Source organism: Marmota monax, unplaced genomic scaffold, assembly GCF_021218885.2.
Source record: "Marmota monax isolate L192 unplaced genomic scaffold, Marmota_monax_Labrador192_F-V1.1 WCK01_AAM20220418_F8-fsc00007, whole genome shotgun sequence".
Taxonomy (NCBI): Eukaryota; Metazoa; Chordata; class Mammalia; order Rodentia; family Sciuridae; genus Marmota; species Marmota monax.
The window spans coordinates 24,525,233-24,539,714 of NW_026692781.1; the positions used below are offsets into that span (position 1 = coordinate 24,525,233).

Consider the following 14,482-nt stretch of genomic DNA (forward strand, 5'->3'; position numbering starts at 1 on the left):
AGAATCAGGGCTGATTTGTGTGACCAATACACTACTGCAGCAGTGAGGGCGTGTAATTTCTGAGGCAAGGTCATGAAAGGTTCTGTAGCTTCTGCCTTGCTCTCTTAGGTTACTGGCTCTTGGTGAATCAACCACTTGGAAGATTGTCAAGCTACCCAGTGGAGAGTCCTTGTGGAAAGGAAGAGATGCCTCTCCCAGCCTTCAGCATCAATTGCCAGCGAGTGAGTGAAGTACATTGGAAGTGGATCCTTCATCTTCAGTCAAACCTTCAGAAGATGCATCTGACTGTCACCCTAGGAGGGACTCCACTGCAAAACTATCTAGTCAAGCTTTACTTAATTCCAATTTGTGAAAACTCCACTATGTAACATATGTTTATTTTTGTTTTAGGCCACACATTTTTGCAGTTACTTGCTATGCAACAAGTCTATTAATAACTATGCAGCAAATCTATTGATAACTAGTACAATTTATTTGTGAATAATGGATATGGATTCCAGAAGGCACAGTAGATGGATTTCAGAACCCCCCGAGAAGGGAAGTAAAAGAACAGGGTATGTAGAGAGCTTTATGAGGGTTAAAATGTGGGAGAAAAATGGCAGTCTGGGGATTTTGTGTTGGTTGACATCATCAGGAATCAATGAAAAAATGAGGTAGATAATGGTGGTGAGGGAGTTTGGTAATGAGGAGGGTGGAGTTTGGTAATGAGGAGGGTGGAGTTTCTCCACCTCTGGTGACAGAAGCCCTAGGGGAGAGTGGTCTTAGTCTTGGCCACTGATTTTAGATGTGTGCTGTGTGTGAGTCCTTTTGGTTGAATATATTGTTTATTTCTTGTTTAAAACTTTTTTTTTTCTTGCTGTTATCTTCTTTTTCATAAATGAAAAAATTGAGACCTGAAGAATTTAAGTAATTGGCTTGAGGTTACACACCAGTCAGACTGAGTCACAATTTGAATTTATGTTCCTAGGCTTCAGATCATGACCTCATTCTACATTTGCCTGTAGGCAGAAATATTTTGAAATCAAAGGACTGTAATATTTTGAGGGTGGGATGGAAGTTAGTCATCTCAGATATAGATTTGTGCTGTGTGATTGTAAATACCTTTTTAAAAGCCCCAGTTGGATATATGTACATGATGACATTCTATGGGTAGTCTAATGGGAAAGCCCCTGATATCTGATCAGAGTGAGATTGAGAACTGGAAGTTGCCAGTGAATGGAAAAAAGAAGATAACCGGAAGCACAAAACAGATAACAAATTCATTGTTTTATTGTTTTTCTCCTCACTTGGAACGTAAATTCTATGAGGATAGAATTTTGCCTGACAAAGTGCCTGTGCCTGACACTTAATAGGTACTCAGTAAATATTGATACTACTCAAACGAATGAGGAAATAGGGCTTAGTCAAAGGAAAAGAGTTTTGGATGAAAATGTCCTACATAAGATGTTCATTAGAGAAGTGGGCGCTGTGAGGTTGAAAACATTCATCTTCATGAATTCTTCCTTCTCCACTAGATTTGCTGATCCACACTGCAAGTCATGTTCACATTCAGGGGCATTTCTCTACACTCTTCTCATTGCCTTTCTCTTCTTAAAGCTCTAGAAATATTGAAAAATGTCCTGGTAATGTGTTAGATCACATGGAAACTTAAAAACACAATTTAAAAAACCAAAAAACCAAAAACAGTGTCTGGATTCCCAATCCCCATAGAATCTAATTTAATTAGCCTGAGGTAGGACCCAGATAATGGTAGTTCTTAAAATTCCCCTGGGTGATTTTATGGTGTATCTAGGATTGAGAACTAACTATTAATTTGAAGAATTATTTTTGTTGGGGAAATTTGCTGAAAGATCTAAAGCTTAGTAGAAATGGAATGCAGTTCTTACTAGTGCAATTTCAGATGTTTGTGGGTGGGGAAGTCCCCAGAAATCTCCCCAAGCTAGATCTAGAATGCACTTGGAGGGAGGTGCTCAAGAAATGTTTGCAAAAGGGACAAGGAAATCCGGACCAACAGATGTCTCCTGCTCAGCGTGCCCCAAGGGATAGTCTCTATTCCAGGAGAAGGTGGGTTATGAAGACTGCTCAGATAAGAGAACAGTCTGAGAAGCCAAAATTCAAGTTTCCAACTTGTGAGTCAAGGGAGGGAGGAGGTATGGGTGGGAGGGTTGCTGTGAATCCATATGTAGACGAAACACAAATATGTCTTGCATACACATTCTATTTTTTTCCAAAAGTGTACTGATAATATCGTAGTGAATAAAGCACAAAGTTTTCTTTCTAAACATACAATTGAATTCACAGAAACCTTTTGTTATTCTAAGGTTTCTTGCTCATCAGATACCAAAATTTGTCATGTGGGAACTTGGACTATTTTTTTCCCCTAAAATTGAAAATGGATTTTTATATTTAAAAAGTGATATCATTTTCTTATCTAGACTGGAGGAAAGAAGTTTTAGAGGGGTCAGGACATGCATAAAAGTGAGGAGGGTTAGTAAGGGAAGGTTCAATGAATAGCAAATATATTCTATTTATTTTGCACTAGAAGAAGCTGGAGGATGAGCCCTGCGTGCCCATGTTTAATGAAAAGAAAATTTCTTTGTCCTGCCCTTCTCAAATGATGTAGCCAAATCAATTTTATTTTATTTATTTATTTTGATGTGGTGCTGAGGATCCAACCCAGTGCCTTACACACGCTAGGCAAGTGCTCTACTATTGACCCACATTTCCAGCCCTAACTCAATTTTATATAAAAATAAAATGAGAGAATCCTAGGATCTTCTTTTGGACTTCTAGAGTAAGTATTTTTTCCACATGGTCCCTCCAACAAAAGAAGTCGCAACTGTGACTCCTGTGAAGAGGGAAAATACCTCCCTCTGTCATGATAATTAATAGTCAGAAGAGTCTTGTATTTCTTTATCAGCTCCAAAGAAGCAATTGTAAAATGGTCAAGTAGCATCTCTGCCTAAAATAAATTAATATAATGGCTAAATGCTTATCTTTATAGTGACTCACTGCTTCTAGCTGACCTCTGGATCTGGTACACACAAGCAAATTGTACATGCTCAATCAAATCCTTAAGAAGAAAAATGACAATAACCAACCACTGTCTCTGATATTTATTATATATAAAAGTCATTCAGGAGATGTAAAGACCATGCATTCATGAAACTTAAAACTCAAGATTGCAAGCATCAACAGTGACATTCAGCTGCTCAGTTGTGCCAGCAAAATGGTGAGTGCCCTTTAGTCTGAGATTTTAATTCTGATGTAAGCTCAAGACAGGAAAAGGCCACCATGATTTAGTGGTAGAATGAATACTTGACTTGAAGCCCATATGTCCTGGTTCTGAGTCCTTGCTCTGACATTTAAAACTTGTTGATCCTGAGCAAGTCACCTAACGCAGAGTCTCAATTTCTTCACCTGTAAATAGGAAATAACAAGAATTTGTGCTGCACTACTTTAGTAAGATGTGTGGTTCAAATGACATAAGTATTGAAAAAGTATTTTATAAATATAAATACCATGCAGTTATTTGCCATTAGCATTGCATTACTAATCAATGATCGATCCAGTTAATATTTTGCTTCCTAGATCATAGCTTTCCTCTGAATTGTTTAGAATAACCCATAACTCTATCAACAGTGAATATTTATTGCATGGCTCAATAGTCATCGTGTGACTTTAGATGGTGATGGTAATTACAGCTTTATAGATATTCATAAAACACAAACAAGAGGAAAACAAACACTTATCTGGGGTAGACAAGTCTACTGCTAATTTGAAAATATTGACTTTTTGGTAAAAATCAATAATAGTTTTGAAAAGTTATTGAAGAAATGGAGGTATTGGAACTCTGGGAAGTTGTTACTGGAAGACCTGCACAAGCTGTACATGAATAAGGACCAGAAGAGGCACTGTGTGAGAGCCATTAGGAACTGCCAAGTGTTGTACACTGTTAAATGTGTGGATGGAAGTTCCCTCTTGCTTCCTGGTAGAACACATGGCACAGAGATCAAAAATGTGATGAAAGGTAGGAGAAAATTACTCAGTGTCTCAGGACTGTAGCATCTTTGACTGCTTCCAGAACGCACACAGTAGAAATTTCAGACATCATAAATAATTCTCACATCTTTTGTACTTGCTTTGCACTGCTCCACGAATGATGTCTTTTTGTTTTCATATTTGTTAGTATTTGCATTTTGGTTTCTGGTACTCAGATCACAACTCCAAACACAGCCTTTGGCATTCTTGGGCTTCCTGAATTGCAATCATGAGCATGAAGGGTCAGATCCCAGTGCGCAGTTCAGTTCCCCAGGCACATGGCAATTTACTCTAACCACCAACATCGCATATCCCCACATATCTGGGAAGGGAGATCATAGAGAGATACTCACAGTGAGTTTACAATAAATATCTAATTCTTGGCCTCCTGACAACCAAACCAAAAAGAAAAGTTAATGGGTTGTATCACATTCATCTGGCTCTGGAGCATTGTGTGTGGCTTTGAACTTCTTTTCCTCTCTATCCAACTCCTCCAGCCCCTGAAACGTGCCTTGTCTGGGACCATTCAGTTGGCTGGATCCTGAAAAATAAGTGGGTCAGTAGGTAAACCTTGCAGGAAACTCAGTTTTATCTTTGTTGTTCAGGGTTTAACAGGGCACGTAAAAAGAAAAGAAGTAATTCATCGTGACTTTTCTTTCATCTGTGCTAAGTAGAAAGACAATAGATAGGCCTACCTCATGAGAGATGTCTTTTTCCCAGTCAAGAGACATATGGCCTGTCTATATTTACCTATCTCTAAATCATAGTGAAGACTGAAGATAATTGTTAAAGGAATTAAAGTTCACTAGATGGGAGGAATTTAGGGAGGTGTGATCATGATTATATTGAGGCCTTCAGAAACTCAGAGTGCGTGTGCACACTTCATTGACTTATCCATTGAGGAATGATGGGGCATCATGAAGCTTTCCCAGAAGTTTCTAAAGAGAAGACACTCAGAAGACATCTGAATCAGAAGAACTTCAGCTTTCAGGAGAATGACGTGGTGCTGTGAACAGAGGGCGTTTGTGCAGACATCCTGCAGAGGAACTGCTGGGCAGATTGGTGTCCATATGAATTCCTTTGGCAAGAGGCACTGAAAGTTCTGGATTCATGAAGTTAAAATCTGGTAACAAAGGATTTTAATGAATCAGAGAAATGCAAACTTCAGCTGTGAATGTATAGGATATATCTTATTAAAATTGAGTATTACTATTGATTTATGATACTGCCAAAGTGTGGCTGAGTCAAAACATATCTCTACTGTCTCAGATCAGGGCAAAATTCAGGTTAGGTAGGACAAAATTCTCTGGTAAGTAAGATAAATCAGAAGATTCCTGGCATTCATTTTTAAAATCATTTACTTTCTCAGATTGACTTTGCATTTTTTAAATTCCTAAATCTCAGAATGAACTTATTTTAAAATCATGACAATATTTTTAATATATAACATTAATTTTTAGAATTTAGATTTATGGCCTATTAACAGATTTCTTCCCCCAGACATATGCTACAGAGTGGTATAATAAACTTGATTATGTAGGAGTTTACTTAGAACAGAATGAGTCATTTCCATCAGTGAAAGAGTTCCTGCTGTCCCTTTAGTCTTTAACTCCACTGAAGAAAAAAAAAAAGTCGTGCTAATATTTAGTCAGTCACTTAATATTTTATAATGAACACTGACAGCTTTTAAAGGAAATGGATCTAGCGGCATGCACACTGCTGTTTGTTTTGTCATGGATTTTGTTTTTTTGTGTGTGCAGATTTTTCATGGTTCTCTTGTTCCATGGTTTTTAAATAGATTATTGTGATGCTACAAAATTTCTTTCAGTGGAGAAAAATTGGCAGAAATGAGTGTCTAGCAAAAACGAGGGTGTGCTATCTCTTACCCTGCACAAAAGTCAACTCAACATGGATCAAAGACCTAGGAATTAGACTAAAAACCCTGAATCTAGTAGAAGAAAATGTAGGCCTGACACTCTAACATATTGGAACAGGAACTAGCTTCCTTAACAAGACTCCTAAAGAGCAAGAAATAAAATAAAAAATCAGTAAGTGGAATGACATCAAATTAAAAAGCTTCTTCACAGCAAAGGAAACAATTAAGAGCATGAAGAGAGAGCCTACAGCATGGGAGAAGATCCTTTCTACATGCTCTTCAGGTAAGGCATTAATATCCAAAATACACAAAGAACTCAAAAAATGTAACACACACACACAAAAACCCTCCCCCTGCAAATAACCCAATCAATAAGTAGGCAAAAGAACTAAATAGACACTTATCAAAAGAAGAAATACAAATGTCAACAAATATATGAAAAAATGTTCAACATCTCTAGCAATTAGGGAAATGCAAATTAAAACTACATTGAGATATCTTCTTCAATCAGAATGGGAATTATCAAGAATACAAATAACAACAAATGTTAGCAAGAATGTGGGGAAAAGGGTATATTCATACATTGTTGGTGGGACTGCAAATTAGTTCAACCATTCTGGAAAGCTGTATGGAGATTCCTCAAAAAACTAGAAATAGAACAACCACATAACCCAGCTATCCCACCCCTTGGTATATATCCGAAAGATTTAAAAGCAGCATACTACAGTGATGCAGCCATGTCAATGTTTATAGCAGCACAATTCAAAATAGGCAAGTTATGAAACAAACCTAGGTGTTCTTCAACAGATGAATGGATAAAGAAAATGTGATATATATATACACAATGGACTATTAGTTACAAAGAATAACAACATTATGGCATTTGCTAGTAAGTAGATGGAACTGGAGACTATCATGTTAAGTAAAATAAGCCAGTCCCCCAAAGTCAAAGATCACATGTTTTCTCTGATATGTGGAAACTAAACCAAAATATGGGGACACACACACACATAAAAAAAAAAAAAACAGAAGAAATATCAGTGAAGTAGATGAAGAAGAATAAAAGGAAGGGAGGAAGGATGGAATAAGGAAAGATAGTGGAATGAATCTGTCCTAATTTTCCTGTGTACATATATGAACATACCCCAGTGACTCTTATAATCATGTACATCCACAAGACACTAATTTTAAAAAATCCTATAAATAAATAGCTGAAATAACAGTAGATCTTTAGAAAGATCTGATATTGATACGTAGAAGCTAATTCAAGGCTGGGGTTGGGGGTGGGTGAAAAAATTTTAAAAAAGAGAAAGGAAGAAGAATGGGAAGAGAGAATTTCAGCAAAATAGAGGAAATATCAGTAGAGGAGACAGAGGATTGAGGAAGAAGAAGAAGGAACGGGAAGAGGGAAGAAGAGTGGAATGAATCTGACTGAACTTTCATGTGTGCATGAATGGATGTGGCACGGTGGGTCCTGGCATTGAGTGTATCCAGAGGACACTAATAGAAATAGGAAAAAGTAAACTGTGAATGGATTGAAGAGGGATTGGTGGAGGGAGGGAGGGAAGCTGGGGGAAGTGCTGGGAACTATATTTAAGCAAGTTTTTGTGATTATGTCAGGGTGTATCCTGGTGTTGTAATAACTTAAAAGAATGAATTAAAAAAATAGAGGTATGTTCCCAAATAAAGAACATTTTTAAAGTTCTGGAGACTAAAGGACCATTTTCTGTTCAGCTATACTGTTGCCATTTGTTTGCTATAGATCTTTCTCTTTGTTCTACTCTCACTTGTCACACGCTCATTAGCAGTAACATCTCACATGCATCAAAACTAGAGTTGATCTAGATCTTTCTTTCCCTCTTCCTCTCCCTCCCCTTCCCAGCCCTTCCTTCCCCTCCCTCCCTTTTTTCCTCCCTCCTCTCCTTTCCTTTCCTTTCCCCTTCCTTCCTTCCTTCCTTCCTTTCTCCCTCCCTCCCTCCCTCCCTCCCTCCCTTCCTTCCTTCCTTCCTTCCTTCCTTCCCTAGTGCTAGGAATCTAACTCAGGCCTCATTCATTCCAGGTAAATGCTCTATCACTGAGCCACACCCCCAGCCCCATAGATCTAGGGCTTTTAGCTTCTGTCAAATTTAAAGGAAATCCAAATAAATTATAAAACATCTTTAAAATTCCTGTATGCTTTTGGTGGAGTCTTGTGAAGTGATGGCAAAGGGAAATACTGTGCATGACACATGGCACTCTCATGATCACAGGGTACAATGCCCCTCAATAACTCTATTCTTTTCCCCAGTCAACCTAAATCCCACCTTGGTCCATGTGGGCCAGCTCCTCTGCCCTCCCCTGCCTTCTCCTCTAATTTGCTACATCTATTCCATTTCTCTGTGTGCAGCTCTCTGGCCTCTTGGCTCTTTTCTCTTTGCCAAGTGTGCCACCACAGCATAAGGAAGGCCCTGGAAGTGAGCAGCCACCAAGCCATCTCCTGAAACTGGCAGAGAAAGATGGCAAGTATGTAAATATTTTTAGCTCTGTCAAATAGACTCAGACACAATCTAATACAGATTTAGAAAGACCAGGCGTAAGAATTGGCGCCTCCCCACTTCTCTTCCGTTTCTAACACTTCTTCCTCAACACTTCTTGTTCTGTGTGCTTTGCAGTTTGCAGTTTCCTTGGAGGAAGTAAGGAGAGATGCTGAAGTCTTCTTCAGGAGGTGGGGTCCTGACTGTCTCTTCAGAGAGTGGAAGACTCAGCCTGACTCTTTGGTGGTGCATGGGCACAGACGCAAACTGACGCTTGCAGTTCTAAATAGACACCTACTTTTGGGTGTGCAGGTCCACGCCATGTTGGCAAGGAATAAGACAATGGGGCAGTGAACATGCACATTTATTTTGGGAGAGGAAAGAGGAATTAGTTAAAATGAAGAATGGGAGACATTAGAACAAAACTGGAGAGAGTGTCACAATTGAGGAGAAGAACCAGCAGAGACTGAGGTGCAAGAGACAAAACATTCCAGAGGGAGGAATAGGCAATGGAATCAGCCACATATGAAGAAGGTCTTCAAGACTCATAGCACTTTGTATTTTTTCCCCCTTAAACATCTTTTACCATATAAGTTTTATGGCTACAAATTGTGAACACAACATCTCTTCTGGTCTCTTTGGGGTTTGGGACCTGGGTTTGGTTTGCCCTTGTTGTAGGAAATGGGTAAGCCTTGGGCACTCCCAGACACCTTCTGGTTGTTACACAGTGCTCATACTCAAGGTCATTGGGTAGTCTAGAATGTGTGCAAGGAGGTGAGAGAGCCATGACAAGTGCATAGAGTCTGGAAATTTTGATGATAAGTCAAGCTGCAATTTTGTGTCTTGCCATTTTCTAAGAAGAATTCATTAACATAAAAAAGTGTTATAATCTTGATTATCATCTTTTTTACCTTTTTTTTAACTATCACTAAGGCAATGGCCATATACTATAATCTAGGTACTGTAAAAATGATTAATCAGTAAATAAATAAAATCTATGTTCATTGAAGAAAAATTAGAAAATGCAGATGAGCAAAAATGACACCTTTTTAAAAAATAAGTTGTTATAACATGAATATCTTTCCACATCACTAGATTTCACAGAGGTATCAGCAAATATGGTTTGAGAACAAGCTATTTTGGATTAAATTCATACTGTGAATAATTTATTCTGTGACTTAGTTTCACTAGTTAGGGAAAGACCAAATTCTTCCTTGGAACTTACATAATCTCGAAACACCCAGCTCTTTGCCACAGAGCCCAGGACAGAAAAAGCCATTTGGAAGGCAGGAGGAAGGTATGGCTTCTTTTAATAGCATTGTTGCAACAGTTTACAAAGGAATTTAGAAATGACTAATGAGTTAATATTTATAAAGCATTTCATAAAACATTCAATTTTAAACTCTATGCTATATTATCCATAAGTATTAGTTTAGGTCATGATTTTGCCTTTTATTTTCAACAAAAAAGAAAAAAAAATCCTTCAAGATAGAAAAGCACCAAATGTATTTTCTAGTTCTCAGTTTTGAGCTTGTATTTTACTGAAAAAAAAATAAGGTATTCTAGAAAATGATTTAATGTCAGAATTACAATACCCAACTTATTATTCACAGCATAATTTTTTATTAAATGTGTTTCAATCCCATTATCATTTTTAAACTACTTAGCTCCAATCAAAATGAAAATGCCCATTTCTTCATCTTTATTCATGCCTTTCACATTTCAGTGCCCTAGAAAGAGGCTTTCTCCACTTTCAAATGAAAAATTCTGGGTTGCTCACTTTATCTGAAAGCTAGACTGGTGTAACTGAGATGAATGATGGAAAGCTCCCAGCAGCAACCCCTTGCTTCCTGCAATATGGTGTCTCTTATTGCTGCTCTCATCAAAGCCGCCTGGTTCTCTTGTCTGTGTTATGTACTCTCCTCAACTTTTTTGGTGGTCTGTGTGGGTCAATCACTCGAGCCTTGAGAACAAGATTTTCCTTGTGCATCAAATTGAGAAAGTTTTCTCCAAAAGTATACCTAGGCTAAAAATAAAGTTCTTCAAAAGTTAGCAAAGAGACATTGTCCTTCTAGTGAATGTCAATGAAAATACAGCCAATTAAATGTTTATTTAATAGGTTCTAGAAGACTGTACAAATATGTGGCTTGAAAATGCATTTCTTCCTCAAATCATGACTCCTGGAACTTTATTGGTTTAGTTACCTTTTGTGCTGCTGTGACTAAAGGACCTGACCATAACAACTGTAGACAGGAAAAGTTTACTTGGGGTGGGGGGTGATGGTTTCAGAGATCTTAGTCCATAGAATGCTGGCCCCATTCCTCAGGGCTGGTGGTAAGGCTGAACCTCAAGGCAGTAGAGCGTGGCAGAGGGGAAGCAGCTCTCATGGTGATCAGAAAGCAGAGAAAGAGACTCCACTGGACAGATACAAAATATATTCACCAAAGCCACATCCCCAATTCCTACCTCCTCCAGCCACACCCGAGCACTTTAGTTACCACTCAGTTAATCCCGATCACAGGATTAATTCACTGATTGGTTTAAGACTTTCACAACCCAATCATTTCTCCCTGAACCTTCTTGCATTGTCTCACATGTGAGCTTTTGGGGGACACCTCACATTCAAACCATCATATTTATTTTCAAATAATATGGAAATGGAAGGAGACCCTCATTGCTATACAAAATTACATATAAGAGGAAGTGAGGGGAAAGGGAAAAAAAAAACAAGGGGGAGAAATGAATTACAGTAGATGGGGTAGAGAGAGAAGATGGGAGGGGAGGGGAAGGGAGCGGGGATAGTAGAGGATAGGAAAGGCAACAGAATACAACAGACACTAGTATGGCAATATGTAAAAAAGTGGATGTGTAACCGATGTGATTCTGCAATCTGTATACGGGGTAAAAATGGGAGTTCATAACCCACTTGAATCAAATGTATGAAATATGATATGTCAAGAACTATGTAATGTTTTGAACAACTAATAATAAAAATTAAAAAAAAGTCTTAGAAGGAAACATAAAAGGTTGGGTATTAAGAGGTCTGGGTTATTAAAAAAAACCATGTGCACGTGCATGTGCACATATACACACACAGACACACTCACGCATTCCCAGATGAGATGTGTATGTTCCAGAAGGACTGTCTTTTAGCAGAGGTTTTATTTTATTGTCTTACTTGGCATAACAGAAAAATCAACACCCTATTTTATAGATGCCATCTGCTTTCGGTTGACCTTAATTTTCTGGATGACAGTTTTCCTCAAATATTTTGTCATGACTAAATTTCATTTAGCAAGAATATTTAAGTTAGTTTGTGAATAAGAAATCAGATGCTCTGAACCCAAACATAGAATTGCATTGCAATAATGCTTAATGTATTTTATATTTTTACAAACTGATTTGTAATTGTGTTAGTACTCCCAGACTAAACCCATTGTTAGTTTGGCAATTTAAAGGATAGTAATATACATGGCTATATTTATTTTAATTCCATTTAATCCTGATATTTCATAAAACAATGGAATGAAATTTATTATAAAGATTAATTGTGGTTCATTAATAATGAAAAAACTGATTACACATTTAAAAAATAAAACTTAAAACTCACATTTATGATAATGATTTGCGTTTCAGTTGGCAGGCTTTATTTCATTTTTTTGACAAAACATCAGTATTTCCCAAATTGGTCTGATTGGTCTGGAATGCTTGTTAAAAATGCACATTCCCAATTCTTCTATTCTAATATGGTGAGCCTGAGGTCCAGGTTTAATAATGCCTCCAAGTGGTTCTTAGGGCCTGGCAGGAGTGGAAAACACTACAACAGAGCTTATTCTAAGACCCTAGGATACATTCAAATAGTCATATTGGGAGTTTTCACATAATGTCAGTGCCCAGGCCTCCACAATGACCAATTAATACAGACTCCTTGGGACCCAAGCATTGGAATAGTAAAGTAGACTTCCATCTCATTAAACTACATTATCTTACATTAGACACTGATGATAAATAGATTTGATGATGATGTGAAAGTCTCTGAAAAGGGTAGCTGGAATTCCAAGATACCTAGAATGTCAACTCTACAACAGCAAAAAACATCTCATTATGTCTGTCCCTTAGCCCTAGGTGCAAAGACTTCTACCTATATTATGAATGCATAATAACTATTGAGTTAAGTAAACAGTTTCTACTGCCTGAAGTTTTAATTGTCTTCAAATGAGGAGTACCTGCTGCAAGTGAATGTCAACTGGACATGAAATACAGTCTAGCAATGGTGAAAATTAACACATGAAGGTGAGAGACGAGAGAGATGGTTAAGCCAGGTGGCTTGCTGTATGTGTTCCTGAGTCCCTGGTGTGGTTGATGGTCACTCAGCTACCTCGGTAGTGGGGGTAGAGACGTGGTGTCAAAGCAACACATGGACATGGGGAGCTGGTGAGAACTGGCAGGTGACAACCTTAGTCAGCCTCCAAGCAAGCTTGTTTATTTTTGAAATGCATACAGCTGTTATAGGGTTCAGGTAGGGTGTGCCCACCAATCACACATAAGCACCTTAGCATCTATAAGCCAATCATCTTATGCCTAATGTAACCACACTATGAGGAAGCACTGAATATTGCTGTTGTGATGGAAGGCAGTCTAGAAGGGTCTTTGTCCCTAAGGGAGGCAGGCTATGAGTTGGGGGGGTTACATGCCCTGAAGCACTTGACTCTCAGTTTCCTGACCTGGTAGTCTGGTTGCTTGGCAACGCTGACCACAAGTGCTGAGGATGTGGTTTCACAGACGGCTCTCTAGGGCAGAGCACTCTGTCCTGCAGGTGTTCCTGTCAGGCCTGTATGATTGTAGGTTCTCTTAGCACTCTGAGCTGCTTATAGCTACTAGCTGTGAACTGAAAGTTATTCCAACAGCCTATTCCTTTCTCAAAAAGCCCAGAGTGGATGACCATGTCAGCAGCCATCACTGAGTGACTTTGATCAGCAGCACATGCAGTAGTTACCTTGATGACTGTCCATTTCCACCCCTGGGGTTGGCATATGTAGTAGCCACACTTTGAGAAACAGGATAGAAGAATCCCGGACCTCCACCTCCCACCTATCCATCTGCACCTGGTCCTTGTCAAAACACAAACTGCTTTGAGTTAATCTTGGCTCAACTCCTCCTGCCCTCATCTACTTCCCCTCCTGTTTATCAACCATAGCCAGTGTGAATTTGGCTCTCTGAGACTGTCATTTTGTTGTGTGGCTGCAGTAGTACCAAATATGATGCCAACTACATAGTTGTGGCCAACTAAATACTTTGAAATAATAAATATAATAGACAAAGGAGATGACCAGGAACATACCACCCTTTGAGAGGTAGGAAAAGAGAGTGTATATAGAAGGTAGGGAAATGGCAGAAACGTTTGAGGTAGTTTTCATTTCTGCTTTTTATAGAATGGTCAGATGTGATCACTTGGCTAGAACAATTCTCAGCTGTGAGAGGAGATTGGACAGCCAACTAGGACAGGCGAAGAAGTAATTAAAGAGTACCTGGAATGTCTGGGTATAGTCGAACCAGCAGAACCAGATGACTGGCAGTGTAATGCAGTGGAAAGAGAATTGGATGAATATTCAGAAGGCACAGCCTCTATACTCAGCTCAGTTTATTACTAAGTGGAGTGACTTTGGGCAAAGACTACCCCTGAACCTTGCCCTCCATACTCTATTGCAGGTGTGAAGGGCAATGTTCAGAGGCCTTCTTTGCCCAAGGTTACTCAATTAGTAAGTCATTTACCTACTTTATATGATTGTTGTATAGAGTAAATGAAATTAACCATAAAGTTCTATTTGGGTCTAGAGTTTATTTAACAATCACAGTTGCTGTCTTTGCTTCTGAGAAATCATGAAGGACAGTTCTTTGCAAATAGCAAGAAGTGTATTAGCTTACACTGATACCTAGGAAACCAGAGTAAGAAATCATTAAGCACTTAATTCACAACAATGTAAAAGAACCAAGAAGTTGGGAAGCAAATATGGCTTTCAGATCAAGTGGTGCCTTACTGATTTTTATTATC

The 14,482-nt window shown here is 38.5% G+C and overlaps 1 long non-coding RNA gene across 4 annotated transcripts; it reads right to left on the minus strand.

Moving 5' to 3' along the window:
- Positions 1-3,101: 3,101 nt before the first annotated feature.
- On the minus strand, positions 3,102-14,071 carry LOC124094436 (uncharacterized). Of its 4 annotated transcripts, none has more exons than XR_006852240.2 (3): positions 13,959-14,071; positions 4,737-5,164; positions 3,102-4,582 (listed from the first exon to the last, which is right to left on the minus strand). It is a non-coding gene; the product is annotated as an uncharacterized LOC124094436 (long non-coding RNA). The 4 variants fall into 4 exon arrangements; XR_006852239.2 differs by having other exon boundaries at positions 3,102-4,257; positions 4,395-5,164; XR_006852241.2 differs by having other exon boundaries at positions 3,102-3,420; positions 4,046-5,164.
- Between the last annotated feature and the right edge of the window lie 411 nt (positions 14,072-14,482).